Source organism: Hesperophylax consimilis, chromosome 21, assembly GCF_061612785.1.
Source record: "Hesperophylax consimilis isolate HC1 chromosome 21, BYU_Hcon_1.0, whole genome shotgun sequence".
Lineage (NCBI taxonomy): Eukaryota > Metazoa > Arthropoda > Insecta > Trichoptera > Limnephilidae > Hesperophylax > Hesperophylax consimilis.
This window is the reverse complement of record NC_142856.1, coordinates 29,461,486-29,480,462: the sequence shown is the minus strand read 5'-3', so window position 1 is coordinate 29,480,462 and position 18,977 is coordinate 29,461,486. Positions and strand designations below refer to the sequence as shown.

At 32.7% G+C, this 18,977-nt stretch overlaps 1 protein-coding gene across 1 annotated transcript in view; it reads right to left on the bottom strand.

Annotated features, from left to right (window-relative positions):
- rk (G-protein coupled receptor rickets) overlaps positions 1-606 on the bottom strand; it is a 564,913-nt gene extending 564,307 nt beyond the window's left edge. Inside the window, exon 1 of the mRNA XM_089644727.1 lies at positions 232-606. The gene's annotated coding sequence lies outside the window, so the exon portion shown is untranslated. The remainder of the gene's footprint in view (positions 1-231) is intronic.
- Between the last annotated feature and the right edge of the window lie 18,371 nt (positions 607-18,977).

Here is an 18,977-nt window from a genome sequence, read left to right as displayed (position 1 = left end):
ATATTCAGTTTTATGAGAAATGTAGGCGTTGAATTGGTTATAAATAATCGTTTAAAACTTTTTATTGTTTTTATTACGTTTTCATCATTTTTGTTTTGTTGTGTTTTAAATGTGTCATTTAATGGACGTTTAAATTGAATGTTTGTTTATTATGTTATAAGATTTTGTTTTTAGTGATATTTATTCATTAATGTTTTGAATGCAAAGTTGTTAAAACAAGATTATATTTACATATTTGCTCTTAACCTAGATCAAGTTTTACATATGCAGCGCATAGATTAAAATTTAAAATGAGAATCACACGTTGGATTTACATATTGTATGTAGTTACGTCGGTTAACCACTCACTTTCACATAAATCTTTCAAGTGCACATGTCATTGGAGCGATTTGCCAAATCTTTTGCCAATTCAGTATCAAAACACATCAGAGAGATGTATCCAATAAAAAATATATTCTTTTAAACGCGTGTTACAACGCTCGTTCCAAATTCAAAACCTGTCACTCGAATAATTATTTAAACTCGCGGCGAATCTCGGTTGTATAGTTTCGGCTGTACGAAAGAGCGGAGGGTATATTTTTAATACGATTTTGCGCAATCCCCCCTACAGACGATCATTCTCCTCCGAAGGCAGGAGGCGACTGAATCATTTTGAACATACTCCGAGGACCGGTCAAAGAGAAGGGAAAATCGCGCGATAAATAAAGCTCCCACACAGAAAAGCACAACCTACACGAATCTGATAAGAATCTATCCCAACGACCAAAAAGAGCTTTTTTAAATTAGCGTTAAAGTAAAATGAAAGTTTTCTTGCATTCGGACTACGTTGATGTCCGAAAAAGCGATGTTAAATTCAGTGTAAGTGAATGGTTTAAATTAAGCTCTGCACAAAAAAGTGAAAACTTTCTGCCTTTCTCTCAAATAATTCTATGAAATGAAATGCTTTTTTATAAACACAAGGTGACTTGATTGAGTTATTGAATCAGTGCGGATGAACCTCTTTGGAGTGAATACAAAGAACTCACCGCTATCTGTTCACTTTGAGAGATGACAATGATAGTGAAAGTTATAAGGCACCACGTAATAGGCGCTCATTATTAACCGCGCAATAGTTCTGATAGTATGCATTGCCTTTGTCCCCCGCTACTAAATGTGGCTGAGTCAGCGAGTTAAGCAAGTTGGTCTGATTCTTTAAAACAGGCTGTTGTAATTACACGTCTTTTACCTTCGGAAGTGAATCTTTGATTGAAAAACTGCGCACGTGGTTCCACGTGATTACTTTTACACGTGCAGAGCTTTTGTAACCAAAAATATGTAACAAGGACGTAATTGTAGATTCAAAGCGTACGGAGATGTAGTTATGAAAATACTGCTCCGCCAGTTGTTCATCCTCTTAATGTAGCATTTTACAAATGACTAACTAGTGTTGGCAATGGATAATAGTTTTGAATGGTAAAACGTGTCGTTACTTTTATCCAAATGTATTCAATAATTGATAGTAGAAGTTGGCAAGAATTGGTTATGGAAATACCTATGACACAAATACAAATTGGACGACTCAAAAATCTACAACCCAGTCGCCGGGTGCTACAGACACAATAAATCTTCAAGATTCCATTGAATTCAAATTGATTCGAATCGATTATTAATAAAATGAAATTTATTTAAAAAAACTGAGCAAATCGAAAAAAATATCCTTTCAAAAAATAAGTCAAGCGCCCTTGTGGAGATATTTATTATACTAAGCCGAGTTATTACTAGAACTTATAACAATAGAAGCTCACGTTCAAAGAAATTTGTTTAGACTTTTCTTTTTTTTACATTAACTCCACACAGGAAGCCTCGAGAAATGTAATTTCCCTTCAGGGCCTATGTCATCTTTGGGGATGCTGTGTGGAGGGTCTTTTTAAGAAGAGGAAGTTCTGGGAAGGAAAAAGGTATGAATTAATTGAATTGGTAGGGATGAATCCGGGCACCCCTGCAAAATCATCAAACGTACCGAATCCCTGCGGGTGACCTATAGCAGAGGTGTTGGTTATCCAATAAATGGTTCCCGGGCCGGCGGTACCCAAAATTGCCTACCAAATTGTGAAAGTTAGTCAAAGTAAAATCTATTCACTAGTAGTTAGGCTTGTTTGAACAATAAAGCAGATGTAGATTGTCGAAACCGGAAAATTGCATCCACTTTAACCATGCAAACAAATTTACATACAGATTAAATGCCAAACGGTCGAGTTAAAACAAGACTTAAGACTTACTTGCTATGCTCATTAAAAAAGTGTCCGATATTTATAATAGCCTCGTCGATAGTTCCAGCCCCTGAAAAATATGATGTTGCAACAGCGCCACGGAAAGAGAATATTAACACACTAAGGTCAATATATATATCAAGAGTTGTCAACGAAGTTGTAACAGCGCCACGGAAAGAGAATATTAACACACTAAGGTCAATATATATATCAAGATTTGTCAACGATGTTGTAACAGCGCCACGGAAAGAGAATATTAACACACTAAGGTCAATATATATATCAAGATTTGTCAACGATGTTGTAACAGCGCCACGGAAAGAGAATATTAACACACTAAGGTCAATATATATATCAAGATTTATCAACGATGTTGCAACAGCACCACGGAAAGTGAATATTAACATACTAAGGTATTAATCGTCACCTTGAGCGAGATAAGGAAAGTGCAAGTAGTGTATTTATGTAATAATTATTGCTTCTTATCTTTATTTGTTTATTAAGTAACTTAATATCACTGGCAAATAATATCAGATAGCGGTGAACTAAATAGTGATCATTGACCTGACAAGATGCAAGGAGAAAAATTAATATTAATTATTAGTAATTCCGTTAACAACGGGAATGCCTAAAATAATCAATTAACAGGTTTCCAGGTAAAGTTTTAGTAAATTACGAATACAGTATGACGATGTCGGATGAAAATCCGAATATTAAGACAAATACATTGCCTGATAATATCATGACGACATTCAAACATATTAGGATTTTCATGGACACGTGGTCGGATATCGTGCTAATGAATTTTCGTATTTTATTAAAAGTTTACCAGGAAACCTGTTAATTCATTTGTTAAGGCGAGGCTTAATGCTAAATCACTATTTTGACGAATCTTTACAACGAATTGGTGTACATTATGAATATCAAAAAATATGCTTTAGATAAATTGAAGGTTTTCCTATCGATTTGCTTGAGTAGAATACAAATAAAAATATAAATTACTCAATAATAAATATAAATGTAATCTACTAAAAAAAATTTTTTTTCTAAGATTATCTGTGACAGTTTTACTAGATTAACTTTTTTGCTTTCTTATAAAATTATTGACAAAATAAATAAACACCAGTTTTATGCTTGAAATCGAACGCTTCTAGACACCGTTTGTCAATCGATTTTAATGTCTAGGTATTACCTACGATATAAGGTATGCCAAGAATACACATATTGGCTTGTGGCTTCCTCTTAAGTCCTGCAATCACCATAATTTGAAGAGATTTTCAATAAATTTGCAATTCTCATTTTTCTCATGTGCGTACGCACCGTAACGCAAATTTTATAATATTTTAAAGTATTTATTTTTATTTCTAATATGGTTTCTATATTAATATGCATTTTTTAAAATTTTTGTTTTACCATAACAAATTCTTTTTCCGTTATGTTTTATTATTGTTATTCTAACATAAATCACGTAAGACTACCATAATACGGACATGAGCCTAGTATGGTAGTTGAGAAAATAAAAATAATTTTAATTTTAAAAATTTAAATAAAAAGTTTTAAAAAAAAATTAAATACACGAAAGGAAGTATCTTCTCGGCTGTCATTTTGTCAATTGATCAGGACTTTGATGATACATTTCCAGTCGTACTGGCAAGTCATCTAACCCTACACAACTAATAATATAAAAAAAATCGTGTTAGTAAAAGTGTAGTATCAATCTATATAGTACTAAATATCTTTATGTATGATTGCAAGATTCAACCCGTTTAAATCAAGCGATCATACATAAAGATAGTTGCCAATAAATATGTGCGGTGAAAAAATGAAGACAATTTTGGTAGTTCTTATACGATGTATGATACAGTTAAGTGTGACCGAAGGGGATAGGGTCCCATTAGCTCAGTGGTAGAGAGGTGCCTCGGCAAGGCAAGGGTCCTTGTTTCGAGTCCTAGATGTGACCGTATTTTTTTCTGATTTTTTATATTTAAAGTTTTCGTTTAGAAATCGCTAATATTGTATTCAATAATTAATATTTTTCTGCTTAGTTTACTGTTTTGAGCACCTCAAAATTTACACTACGACGCACGAATAATTCATGCACCTCTTTCCGTTAAGGAGCAATGACTGATTCTTTGGTCGCACAGAATGAATTTTGAGGCTCTTATTTGATCCCCATCCCTGCTAATGATAACATGTTTTCTTTAGGGAACCTCTATGTATCCTTAAAATATTTTTACAAGCCCTTTCTTAATGCAGTTTGCACGTCGTAGTTTTTGCCAAAACTTTGATTGTAATTTTTATCTTAAAAACGTAAGAGATATCCTTATAAAGCTATAACACGTAAACCTGCACTCTCCACACCATAAGACTAATAATATGACGCGAAACCAAGTTCAAATAAATGGTTAAGTTTTTTTCAAATCTCCCTTTTCGGTTCAGCTATCTTGAAAGTAATTTCTTTGCCGGTAAGATTTTCGAGATTTATGTAAACATCTAGTATAAAATCTTATTTATAAGCGGCAAGGGAGGCAAATAATACTACCCTTGCAATTCGCAGAGATGTGCTGATAGCGAAGGGTGAAATACAACCTTATATAAAGGCATGAGGCGACACCACCGAAATAAAAATGTTCCAGCATTTTTTTCACGTTTTAGGATTTTCTGGAATTGCGGGCAAAAGAGAAACAACTTTTGTAAAGCCAAATAATCCACTGATGAAGTAATTATACACAGTGAAGGCATTAAAAGTGATAGAAAGATATGTTTTTTAAACCCTACGTTCAGAAATCAGAGTCATAACAAAACGTTTCTCATCTTACAGGAGCAAAATATACAAAAAAGCTTTAAAAAAACAAAAAGAAGTTTAAGTATATATTCTATTATATAATTATTTAATTCATTTAAAAAAATCTGTTCTTTATATACAAGTTCTGCTCATTTTAATTTAATTAGCTTAGTTATAAAAAAGCAGCATATATTTCGCCAATTAACTGAGCTCTTCGTACTCTAAATAATATTTGTTTAAACTCTAATATTAACATTTTTTCGGATTTACTGCCCAAATTCAAAAGTGGCATCATGTCAATAATGTAAACTGTTCAATGCGCATAGATACAGACACACACACACACACACACACACACACACACACACAAACACTCACTCACATATACCTATACAACACACGTCACCTGGTAATTAAGGAATAAACACACCACTTAGCAGACATTACAAAGAAACATATCATACCGTATCGGTACCCAACATGAAGTATCTAATTCATGTATATTGTTTCATCACTGTAAATCATGTATTGTTTGTTTCTATAATATATAAAATAAAATAAAATTGAAAACGTAAAAGAAATTTTTAAAGTTAAAATGGAGTTATTTTACTAATGGAGAAAAATAAACTTGATTTGTAATAGTATTACTAGTACCTAGTTACTGTATATTCTTAGCTTTAGCTATAAACATTCATATTATGTGTACGTAATAATTGAAAATCTATTTTCCTGACCATGAATCAGAAAAACTTGTTAAGTGGTTTCTCATGAAATGTGCACATTTTTTTAACGTCCAATTAAAAAAATCTTCGTCTTTGATGAATCCGAGCTGTTAAGCTAGTTTATGATAAAAAAAATTAGGCTAGTAAAAAAGTTCACTCCTCTAAACCAATACATTTTTATATTCACCACGTGACGCAGGGGCGTCAATTTATACGTGAAATTCATTAGAGTGAGTGCAAGGTTAAAGTGACAGGACAGGTGTTATAACATTTGCACCGGGATTAAGTTTTGGTCAAGACACACATGAATGAAAAACAAATATTATGAGGTTGCTGCCAAAATTTTGTGGCAAAATTTTTTGTTTTTTTGAGTCAATGAGGATTTTAATGTACATTTATTATAATCTGTCTGGAATAGATTTGAGTCCCATCTTATATAGTTAAGTAGGTCAGTGGTTGAGTGGGCATAGCGCTTGGGTCTCACCCGAGCGTCGCGTGTTCGATTCCTCGGCTGGCTAAGTCCTCCATCACAACACAAGCAACATTTTCGGCTTTCTGTGGTGGTAGTAGGAGATTTTCAAACATTGTTGGGTTATTCGTAACCCGGGAATGTTTGTCTTTCTTTTAAAATTAAGATTAAGATAAGGTGTTTAGCTACTGCTGTTTTTGTATAAAACATTGACAATTATTTTTTAATAATTTTTATATAATTAATTAATATACAAGAAAAATATTGAAATCTCTTAGAACAATAAGCATTATTTGTTTAAAAAACAAAAATCTAATTATTAAAAAAAATTATTAAATTACTCCAAAACACGTTTTTGTAAATCACCAACTTTTGGCAGTTACTCCAGAATACGTGCTCATTTAAATTAACTAAAACTGGATGAAAAATGTAAAAGTTTATTAAAAAAAGCGAGAACATTTTATTAACAATATTTTTAATTGATTTTTATGTAAGTAATAATTGTGTTGTGAAATTTTAACTTTTAACGAATATTAAAGGAAACATTCATTGCGTGTTTATTGATATAAAAAAAATTAAAACCTTACATTTAAATTATGCCCAACTTTTTATTATGAAAAACAGTTAACTAAGAACGGGTCGTTTCTAACTAACTAACTAACCATCATGCCGTTTCTCCGCAGGGGTAGGCAGAGAGGACCGACCGCCAATTAACTCGGTCTTGGCACACACTTCTTGCCTCATTCACACTCATACATCGTCTCATACATACTCTTATATTATTCTGACTCTTGAAATGGCCCGACTTGAGTATCTGATTCACTTGGTCGTGCCATGTCTTCCTCGGACGTCTCCGACTTCTGCTACCATTCGCATTTGCATCATATATCCGCCTTACAGTCCTTTCTTCGCTCATTCGCTCTACATGCCCAAACCATTAAAGCGTCCCTTTCTTAATCTTACTTATTACGCTTACATCAGCCTTGCACTGTTTGCGGATCTCCACATTCCTCATACGAGCAAACATGGTTTACCAATAATACGCCTCAGGGATCTCATTTCAACAGAATTCAATCTACTTTCATCCTTTCTTTGCCAGTTCCATGCCTCACTTCCATACATCAGGGTAGGTACCAGAACTCCATTGTGGACTGCTAACTTCGCTTCTTTGTACAATTTTCTGGGTCGTTTCAAGTTCTGTAAAAGTTTTTTTCAAGTTCTGTTATTATCTTACTATGGCCAAGTTGCTTCACAGAACTGAAATATAAATTTGAATGCATCATAAAAATTAGCTACTAATTTGACAAATTGTTGAAATTCTGTGGAACAATCCGTCATTAGTGTTTTTTTATAGTTTTATAGGAAAAAAAGTATGCCTCTTGTCAGTTAACATGCGTTAGAAAATTTAAAACTTCAGGTGTGATACAGCGGCGGACAGAGACGGATGGGTACAGAAAGTCGGTCAATTAATCAATTTATCGTAATTATTAGCATTAAATATAGCTTCATCAAGCCACATACCTAAAACGTTATGGAGGATTAACTGAAGATTTTGAAATTTGTTTTTTAAAATTGACTGCATGTTGGAGCTTTGAAATTTTTTTTTTATACAATTAATAAACTAAGCATTTGGGAAAACAAGCTTCCTATACTATGGTCCTAAACTCTACGACAAAATCCCGCCCTCATTGAAAATTCAGAACAATATTATGTCATTTAAATCTCAAATAAAAATCTGGACAACTGACATAGGGAGATCAGAAAACATGTTGACACCAAATGGACTGAAACCGAAACAACTCAACCGCACAAAAATACCATGTAATAAATTTATAAATATTTCAGAAAAAAACAGTACGTTATATGTTTATAATTTCTTCATATTATTTACGGCCGGCATAGTCCAGTGGTAACGCATTGGACTGCCATTCCGAAGGTCGCGGGTTCGAACCCGGCGTGCGCAAATAAATTTTATTTGATTAATTTGTGTTATTTCACAATTAATTAATTAAAATAATAATATATAGTATATTTGCGGCACGTTCCAGAGTGGAAGATACTACCAGTATCGCCCTGGTGTAAGACCACCATTCAGAATTGAAACGTTGCTCCAAATGGCTTTAGCCGTGTTTAGTGACTAGATCTGAATAGCCAGGTACTTTCCCACCTTCCTCTTTCCCTTCCCCACTTACCTTCAGCCTCACAACATCCCCCAATTGGGGATGCCATAGTCTCACTGGATCCAGACGGGAGCAGTTGGGATTCTTGTGAGGTATTCACTATAAAAATAAAAATAAATTTACACAACTAAAATTAAAAAATATGTTTATGAAATCCTCAGCACGGAAGATCAAAGTGACGATATTATCTTCTCTATTTGTTACAAAAAAAGAAAGATAATGAAACATTTATTATTATTTTACGAAAAATTGAAAATATACACAAAAATGCACATTTCATTTTTTCCAGCTTTCGGTTATAACTTATCTAGTTTCTCTGCGAATCGTTGGTGACCCATTTAATAAATATAAATATTTTCTGTCACAAGATTATTGAAGCTTGTTATTAGTGCTTGAATAAACGATGCGGTTGCGCGTGCAACTCCCAAAGCTTTTCCCGCTGTTGGCGCTTGGCAAACGAGACAGTATGCTGAATACTGTATATACAGTATTCTTAAAAGGCAGGTAGTACTATTTTATATCATCATTTCAACGTCTTTTTTCAAGCTTCTTTATTGCATCTAGGGATTATAGGTAATCCTCACCGCACCTGAATGGTAATGATCGTTTTCTTGTGAAATTAAATCAGGGAAGGAGAAGTATCAATAAAACCAATAAAATCATTGCCAGTTCCTATTGAATAGTTTTCATTTCATCGCTCTTTTCTTCTTCTACTCCCTTATTCATTCCATTCAAAATTCCACGAACGCTTTTTATAAAAAAAATCAAAGATAATTGCATTGAATTGCAAATGGTTCTATGACCCGATTCACTATAACGAGGTTTTTATGACTATACATGGTGTCCGGGAAAAATCACAGAAAAGTAAATAAAGTATTTTTTTGATCAGAGCATTTCCATTTTTTTAAACTTTTTTTCGTCAACCAAAGGGCTTAAAAACGCTTTGGAGCAGGGTCTATGCTTCGATAAATTTTAAAAGATGTTAAACAGAAGACTAGCGACCATTTGATATTTTATAAAATCGGACGCGATTTACTCAAACACGAAAGATAAAATAAATAAATAAACTATAGTTTCTCACTTGTGGTACCTAGAAGTTGCCAGACACTATGTACAATATATCTACGTTTTACTAACTTTTTCAAAATACTACTCAACCTTCCCTCTTTTAGCTGGGTGATACTATGTTTTGTAAAATTTTGATCCAGCAAAACTATGCTTTCGTTTGTAATTTATCAAAAAAAAACATGCATCAATAAGAATGTATATATAATACCATGCCGTTTATTTTGAAACCTTATATAAGTAGCTGGAAAAAACAATATGAATAAAAAAAAAATCAAATGATCAGAGTTGGTTACCTATCTCCTAGATCCAAAATAAAGATTTGTTAAACTCTTATTTAGTCATACATTAACAAAGTACATTATATATATGAAATATTTTCAGGTAGGGTTGTTTATAAATATATATTAACCGGTTGAGTATGTTTTATTAGTTCGCTGGCGTCATAATGTCGATGCAAATAATGCGTTTTGCATACGTAGGGAGATACTTTCTCCCCCCCTTTACCAACCCTTGTTTTTATGTTTTTCACTCCATCAGGCTGTAAATTAATACAGAAGGGGAGTGAAAAAAACATTTTTTTCGTATTTATTTTTACACGACTTGTTCTTGCATTTTGAATTAATAATATATATGAATAATGGATGAAATAACATTCTTGTGTGTGTATTCATTGGTCCACCGTCGCAACTCTAACACTCACTTAATTGTGTAAGTAGTATAACGTAGATTTAGTATATATTTAGTTCAAATGATAATAATATTCAGTGTATTTTTTGTGCTCAATTTAATATTATGAATACTGCAGACGCTACTAGGGACATAAACTCATCGTCAACTAATTTTGTAATACAAATCTTTCTTGAAAGTCCTGTTTGTTTCTAACAAATGAATAAATATGCCGTATTCTTGCTTTGTGCTTAACAATTTAGGGTAGGTGAACTGTTTGGTTTTGAAATGAGAATATGTTTAGTTCCTACCGGGATGTAATTTATCCAGTTCCTACCTATCACTAACCATCACCTTGCTGGAAAAGTATTTGAAATTTGGAACAATAGAAAGAACATATAGCAAATTTGAGTGCATTTGTTTTGAAAACATAGGATTACGACTACCTTGTATAAATAAACCACTCACTAGGGCGATAACTTCGCCCTTTTTGTATGAAACAAATTGGTCTTAAAAACATAGATATGTCAATATATAGACAGGAAAGTTTTAATTTTTTTTTTATTTAGTTACTTTTTTAAATAATTAGGTACATTTTTGTATGGCACATGAAATAAAATATATATATATAAAATTAAAACAGATCATTGAAGTCCTCCTCACTAGGAGATCCTGTGCTGAGGGGGACTATATATGTTAGTATACGTTTTCAGCAACTAAGATGATGTTTTAAATATATTAGCTAGTTCTTCTTCCGATATTTCCTTAAGCCAAGATTTGATGTCCTTTATGTAGTTATTTTTCGTTTTCCTTTGTTTGATGTTGAGAAGGAGTTTATTATATAATGTAATTGCTAAAAATTCAGAGTTTCTTTGTCCAAAGGTAAAATTACATTTAGGAATATTTAGCATGTCTGTTTGTTGGGCTCTGGTTTTATGATCGTGAGAGGGGTTTGCCTCTGGTTTATTTTTTAAGTGATGAACTAGAATATTTTTAGCATAGATTTTTTGTAAACTTGGAACATCAAACAGATTAAAAATATCAGTAGTTGGCGTCCTTACGGGGAGCTTTAATATGGTCTTTATGATCCAATTTTGAGTTTTCTTTAGTAGTTTAATATGATTTGATGATGCTGAGCCCCATCCTATTATTCCATATTCCAGTAGAGAGTGGCATAGAGCATAATATACTCTCTTTAGATCTGTAGTTGACAAGATATTTCGTAATTTTTTGAAGAAATAGATGAGTTTTGTTAGCTTTTTTGTGGTTCCTTTGATGTGTGCATCCCAAAATATTTAATTGTTTTAGTTTGGACTATATGCGGGCAAGAACATTGCGGATATTTGTTTAGACATTCATGTAATTTGAGTGTATGCTCATTCGTTGGTTGACCTCTTTTGGTTTTAGAGAAAGTTAGATATTTAGTTTTACTCACATTTAATGTAAGGGAGTTTGCTTTTAACCAGTTTTGGAGTACAGTCAGACCTTGCTCCGCTTTTTTATGTGTGCTTGTCCAATTTTGTTCATAGAATATAATGACAGTGTCATCTGCAAAGCTCATTATGTCTCCTTCAATGGGAAGACTCATAAGGTCATTAATATAAATGAGAAATAGTATTGGACCCAATACGCTTCCTTGAGGGACACCGTACTTGATTGTTAGAGTTTTGCTACTTTTATTACCAATTTGTACATACTGCTCTCTTCCAGTTAAGTAACTTTTAATAAGATTTAGAGTTGTTTGTGTTATTCCATTTTTTTTTTTAATTTAAAAAATAGTACTTCATGGTCAATTGTATCAAAAGCTTTTTGAAGGTCAATAAAAACTGCCAAGCATTTTTTACCTTCATCCAGTTTTTTTATAATTGTATTTGTTACTTTAGCTATAGCATCACCAGTACCCAGGTTTTCCCTAAAACCGTATTGCGTCGTTGATAATATTTTATTTTCATCAAAAAATTTAACCATTTGTTTTTTTATTACTTTTTCCAATATTTTCGATAGTGTAGGTAATAGAATAATTGGTCGATAGTTAGATATATCATTTTTGGGACAGCTTTTGTATATTGGAATAATCGTAGCAACTTTAAGACGTGTGGGAAAAATACCTTTTCTTATTGAAAGATTTACAAAGTACGTCAGTGGGTAGATTAGCTCATTTAGTAGATATTTAATTGCTCTGTTTGATATCAGTTCATTTCCCGATGAGGTATTTGTGTTTAGGGAGGCTATGGTATTTCTTATATCTTCACTTGTTATCTTGACTATGTTAAGGGAGTTTTCTTGATTGACATTTTCATTCCACACTGTTTTTTCGGCAGTAAATGAAGATTTTTTGATTTTATTCGCTAAGTTCGAGCCTATATTGCAAAAATAGTTGTTTGCAAAGTCGAGAATTTTTTCTGGATGTTCTGCAAACGATGTTGGTATCCTGTTAATGTTTAATTAATGTTTAATGTTTTTAACATTGTGCGAGGCTTTAGCGTTTGTAATTTTGTTTATAATCTGCCAGAATTTCCAGGAATCATTATTACATTCCTCGATTTTATTTTTATAGAATGCTTCTTTAGCATAACGGATTACATTTTTACAAATGTTACGATATCTTTTGTAGAAGCGATGTAAATGATAGGGGTGGTTTCGTACTTTTCTGTGGAGTTCGTCTCTTTTCCTGATTGAGTTGATAATGTTCTGACTAATCCAGGGTTTAATATGAATATTTTTATGAGATATCTTTTTTCTGTCGTTATGGTGTTTGATAGAATAATGTTGTGAGTAAAGTCAATAAAATAATTCCAAGCAGCATCAGTATATCATTGCCAAGAAGGTTTGACCAGTCAGCAATTTGTAGCTCGATTTTAACGTTTTCCCAATTTGTTTCAGACTTTGCTATGACAGATTTCTTTTTTGATTTATAGATGTATTTTTATTATTAATAGATAGAAGTATTGTGTAGTGATCAGTCAGTGTAGAAGGGTAAATAATGGTTTGAGTTAATTTATCAGTTTTACTAAAAATATGATCAATGCATGATTTGCTTTCATTGCATACTCGTGTAGGTTCATCAACCAGGCTTTTAAAACCATGATGAGCTAGTGTATGTATATAATCATATTTTTTTGGATTTCCATTTTCCAGGATATCAATATTTATATCTCCGATAATAAAAACATTCTTAGTATTTTTGAGTAAGTTAAGCTCAAAATGTAAGGAGTTTAAGAATGGCTCCAGATTTTTTGTAGAAGGTGATCTATATATTGCGAGAACTGTTACCAATCGATATCCTTAGACAGTTTGCGTTATTAATATTGATCTCTCTGACTTCAACTTCAGTGTCTTCTTTAATGTATGCAATAACACCATCACTCTTTGTATTATTCATTAGTGTGGAGTAAGAGACATATTTATCAATCTGTAGAGGGTAGTGTTTATCAGTTAACCAACATTCAGTAAGGATAATTATGTCCCAGGTTAAATTTAAACTTTTAATTAATTTATGTAGCTCGTCAAAGTTTTTGTTTATGCTTCTAATATTTTGATGCAGTATGTTAAAATTTTTGTTCATTGTTGATAGGTTAGGTAAGTTTGCTCTTTTTGCATTAGGTTCCGTGGTTAATGTAGTGTCAGCCATTTTTAATTTTTGTTAGAGTTGTTATTTTGAGCCATTTTATTTATATGAAGTTTTTCAAATCGTCTATATGTTTAACGTAAATTATTTTTTCGTTTGCATTTCTTCTTGCCATTATTTTTCCCTCTTTGTGCCAGACGTATGCAAAGTTTTTTTCTTTTGAGATTTGTTTGGTTTTTCAAAGAAGTTCCTTATGGTAAGGGCTCAGTTCTTCAGCTATGTATATTGTTTCAGTTGAAATATCTTTGATCGCAGCATAATTGATGTTTTTTCTATTTGTTCATTGATTCGCCTATCAGGTATCTTTTTTACCTCTATAATTTCGCCGTATTTTAGGTCCACTCCTGCCGCCGCTGCCACTTTTTTAACCACTTCAATTTGCTGTTCCCCATTTTTTTGTGGAATGCCTGCTATTTCAATATAATTAGAGCGGGTTTTGTACTCCATATCTGAAATTTTTATTTCTAATTGTTTAATTATAGTATTTTTCTCCTGGTGCTCTTTTTTCAGGTTTATAAATTCATTTTTAATTTTTTTGTTTTGTAGGATTCTTATCTCTAGTTTTTTAATTAAATCATCGTATTGACTACTCATAAACTCCATGATTTTTTGGGTGTCCTGTTGTTGCTTTTCAATTTTTGAAATAAATTCTTTTTTTATAGCATCTAGTTTTTTTTCGAAAATCAGTGTAATTTTTTCGATGCTGAATTTTTCTTCATGTTCAATTATACTTTACGGAGCCTACTTATTATACTTTACACCAAAAGTTTTTTTCCATAGGATTTCAGAGTTTTTCATTGGTGGATATAGTGGCAATCATGTGACGTCACAATATTTCGGTTTTATATTTCGGGTTATACCTTCCTGCTACCTTGGAAGCAAGCTTTTGGTGTTTTTTTGTGTAAATAATCTAGTTGAAAAGTAAAAAAGAAGAACATTGACTATCTTGGAAGTGCATACTATTGTTTAAGTGCTCGCTTTGTTATGTCAATAATTACCTCGAGGTATTGCGTTAAAACTCACTATGTTGTGTTGTGTGCTCCTTTGCAGAAATACAGTGGTAAATGATTGGTCATCCTGTTTTACCTCCTTCCGTGCCTTGATCATTCCTACATATATTATCTATAACGCAATTTCAAAAAAAACAATTTCATTACGTCTCTTGAAATTCATCTTGAGCTGTAATGCGTAAGCAATTTTGGATGCAATATACGCATTCTTAAAAAAAACTGATACGTGTGTTTTCAGTGAAGTAAAATTTCTTTTAAATGCGATCGGTTCATGACATTATGTAACTCTTTGATTCTCATCCATTAGTAGAAATCAATTTAAAAATACAGTGAAGCGAATTTTTTCTTGTTCATAATATATCCGTTTTTTCCAGTCCTTAGGCCTTCCTATTCCGGTCCTTCCAGTTGGTCTACCAATTCTTCAGTCCGTCTCTGAGTCGTCTTCACCGGTTGTGTTTCCCCATAGCCATCGGATTTACAGAGATTCATCTTTAATTTTTTTCAAGATGTCACGGCGTAAATAAAGGTACAACAGTTTTAGGATTAATTCCAGGAAAAATCTTCATTATATCAAACGTTTTCTTTGTACCTAAATTTGAAACGATTTCTCGTAGTAGTGGAGTTTATTTTTCATTTAAAAATGAATTAAATTGAAACGTGAACCTTTGTTTATGACAACTGCCTAAAAATAGCTTACAGAGAGTTCAAAATGATTACTACTTGCAAATCTTATGATTTCAATGGAAATTTTAGTTTTTATTTAAAACGAGAGAAAATCAAAAAGACACGTTTTTACGTGAGGTATATATACTGCTAACAGAAAAAATAGTTTTATATTTAAGGAGCAATAATCACAAGCAACTACAACCCAAAAATGGTAAAAAAATATTGTGTGTTATTTTTTCAGTGAAATGTGAACTTTTCAGTCGCTCTTAAAAATTATTGTGAAATTAGACACGAGCGCTTCAGAAGAATGCTCCCGGATTATTAAATTATAACTGAGATTTTCACGGCTAAAATTATTATAATGTTTAATTTTTGTGTTATTATGCTGTGTTGCGCTTCGTACTTCTTTTTCTTTGAGTTATTAATAAATCCACAAAAACCTCATTGATATCTCGAGGAACGAGGGGACTAAGTATGATAGTTCTTGGTATTCGGTACTTGACGGTTACACCAAAGGCTAAACCACAATTTTTTTTTAAATTTTGATTAAAGAAGTTGGAAGCGAATCACGGCATAATAACCGAAAAATTAATCACGATATGAATTCAACACAATTTAATTATTCTAACGGCCACTTTCTCATTAATTTGTAAGCATCCAAGCGTCACACCAAGGCAATGCACGGTGTTAAGTCCGACCTTGAGATGTTCATTATACCTACCGTAATTAATCACGAGAGCGTACGTTATTTGCGTCGTACCTAGATTTATGTCACGCAATTCTATTATCACATATAAATTGTTCAGAATATCACAGAGAATGGGCAACGTTTACTTGCATTCGCATTCATAGCAAACGTACCGTATGGTATCGTACACGTTTCAGTCAGGCTTGATCCTTGATCGATTGACGATTGATCCATTTGCCGGTTGATCTCTCGGACACTCGATCCCCAAAGGATTATTTCTGTTATACTTCCACTCTTACGTAGTGTTTTTTTAATTAATTATTGAAGACAATATTAGCGATATCTAAACAAAAATCTGAAACTGAAAAATCAGAAAAGGATACGGTCACATCTAGGAATCGAACCCACAACCCTTGCCTTGCCGGGGCACCGCTGTACCACTGAGCTAATGGGACCCTATCCGCTTTGGTCACTTTTAACTGTATCATACTTCGAATAAGAACTACCAACAATGTCTTCATTTTTTCACCGCATATTATTTATTGGCAACTATATTTGTGTATGATCGCAAGATTCAACCCGAACTAAATGCAATCTAGACAGCGTCTTTTAAGATAAACCTATCTTATTTTTTTATTAGGTTGAATCTACATATATCTTCTCTGTATAATTATTTAACAAGCAATAATTATTCGCCTGAAACACTCATCCACATTGAAAAATTTCCTGATAAAAGATACATGACGCCAACGGGACTCGAACCCGTGTCCCTTCGATTTCCGGTCGATAGCTCTGACCACTGAGCTATGGCGGCTTATCCCCTACCCGCGAAATGATTTAATATATACTAGTGTTTCATTCAACAATAATTACTGCTTGTTACATTTTTTCACCTGAAAACAACCAACTTTAATTTATATATACTGGCGACACGACATTATTGATAGCCAAAATATTTGCTGAGCGCATTAAGTACATCGACTATTATTATACGGCCGTGTATCCTCTTTACATACCTTACCATGGAGGAAGTACAAGAGAAGTATCCTTTGGGGGATTAATTGTTCAAAGGATCAAGAGTCGGGGGATTAACGTTTTTTTAATGTAAAAAAGCTTAAGAATCCCAACTGATCCCAACTATCTGGAACCAGTGAAATTATGGCATTCCCAATAGGGGTATATTGTGACTCTAAAGGCAGTAGGAAGGCGAAAATGATGTGGAAGAGGAAGGTGGAAAAGTACCTGGTTATCAATTCAGATTTGTTCACCAAGCATTGCCAAAAACATTTCAAGAAAATGGTGGTCTCACACTAGGGCGGTATTGAGAGCATCTTCGACCATGGAACGTGCCGCAAATATACCATAATATTATTAAAAATGAGTGAATTGTGAAATAACACAAATAAATCAAATAAAAATAAGTTGCTCGCGCCGGGAATTGAACCCGCAACCTCCGGCTTGCAACTCGAAAGCCTTACCTCTCGACTACGGAGGCCATCATTCATAGTCGGAGGATTGGGGTATCAAGATTTGTTTGAAATGTTTACTACGAAGAAAATCTACTACCTACCAAGGCAATAAATTCATAACGTAGCAGATTTCAATAACATTTTCGCGTGTGATGGGTATAGTAAATTTGAAGTTAATATGTAATTTAAAGAAACACGTACTTAGCAAGGTTAATATTGCCAAATTGATTTTGATTTTCTCCTACTGCCATCATTACAAACGGAAAATGAAAAAATGAAAAAAGGGTAAAACCCAAAGTACGTATATTTTTAATTTAGGTATGTCGTTTTAAGTTTCTCTAACTCTAGGCAACGGTAGTAGATATGTATCATCACTTTCTTTGGACATGGTTCAAATTGTTATTTTTTTCAAAAACGACATTTGAATGCAAAACAATTTTTGCACCTAACATAGATGAATGATGAATTAATACAAAGAGTATAAAAATTACTGTCAAATATTTTTAATACTTAATTTGGACGATGAACAATCTATAAGCAACCAACGATATTTAAGAATTTAAATTTTTATTATTATGTCAACATGTTAATACAAACAATTTAAAAGAAACTCGAAAAATAATAAGACACAGGAAAAATTAAACGATAATGGTCTCAACTGGGAATCGAACCCAGGATCTCTGTCTTACGTGGACAATGTCTTAAACCACGTGACCATTGGGACATAATTATTATACGTCATTTTTGTCAATCTAATATTTCAAATTCAGAATTAATAATATTATCTTGCAACAAATTTTTCATATATTTTTGCAGCCATCTCTTTTAATAATTACGAAGTTCTAACGAATTGGTTTGTAACTTAGATAGTGTCTAGGATAAACATATCCAATTTTTGTTGATATGGGATACCTACCTATTATTATGTTTGATTATTATTATCATTTAAATTTATTTATCTAATAAAGATTTTGTAGGCGATACCTATATAAATAAAGGCTGTGCGTAGGTTTTAGTACAGTAAAATTTTTGATGTTTGTATCTTTGATTTTTCTTTCGCCAAGTATTCCGGTACGGATGCTAAACAAAGTGTTCGCTCAGATTTGATTAGTGAAAGCGGTCATCAGTAGGTGCTTAAATAAAAACAAGGATATCATTGAAGAAGAAGATACTACTTACAAATCTAAACGAAACATGAAACAGAACAAGACACAAAAAATAAAAAAAGATAACGGGCTCAACTGGGAATCGAACCCAGAAGCTCTGTCTTACCGGGATAACATCTTTATCCACTCCACCATTAGAACCTGATTATTATACGTAATGTTTCGAATTTAAAATTCACAATCTTATCTTAAAACTAATTAAAAAGATGTT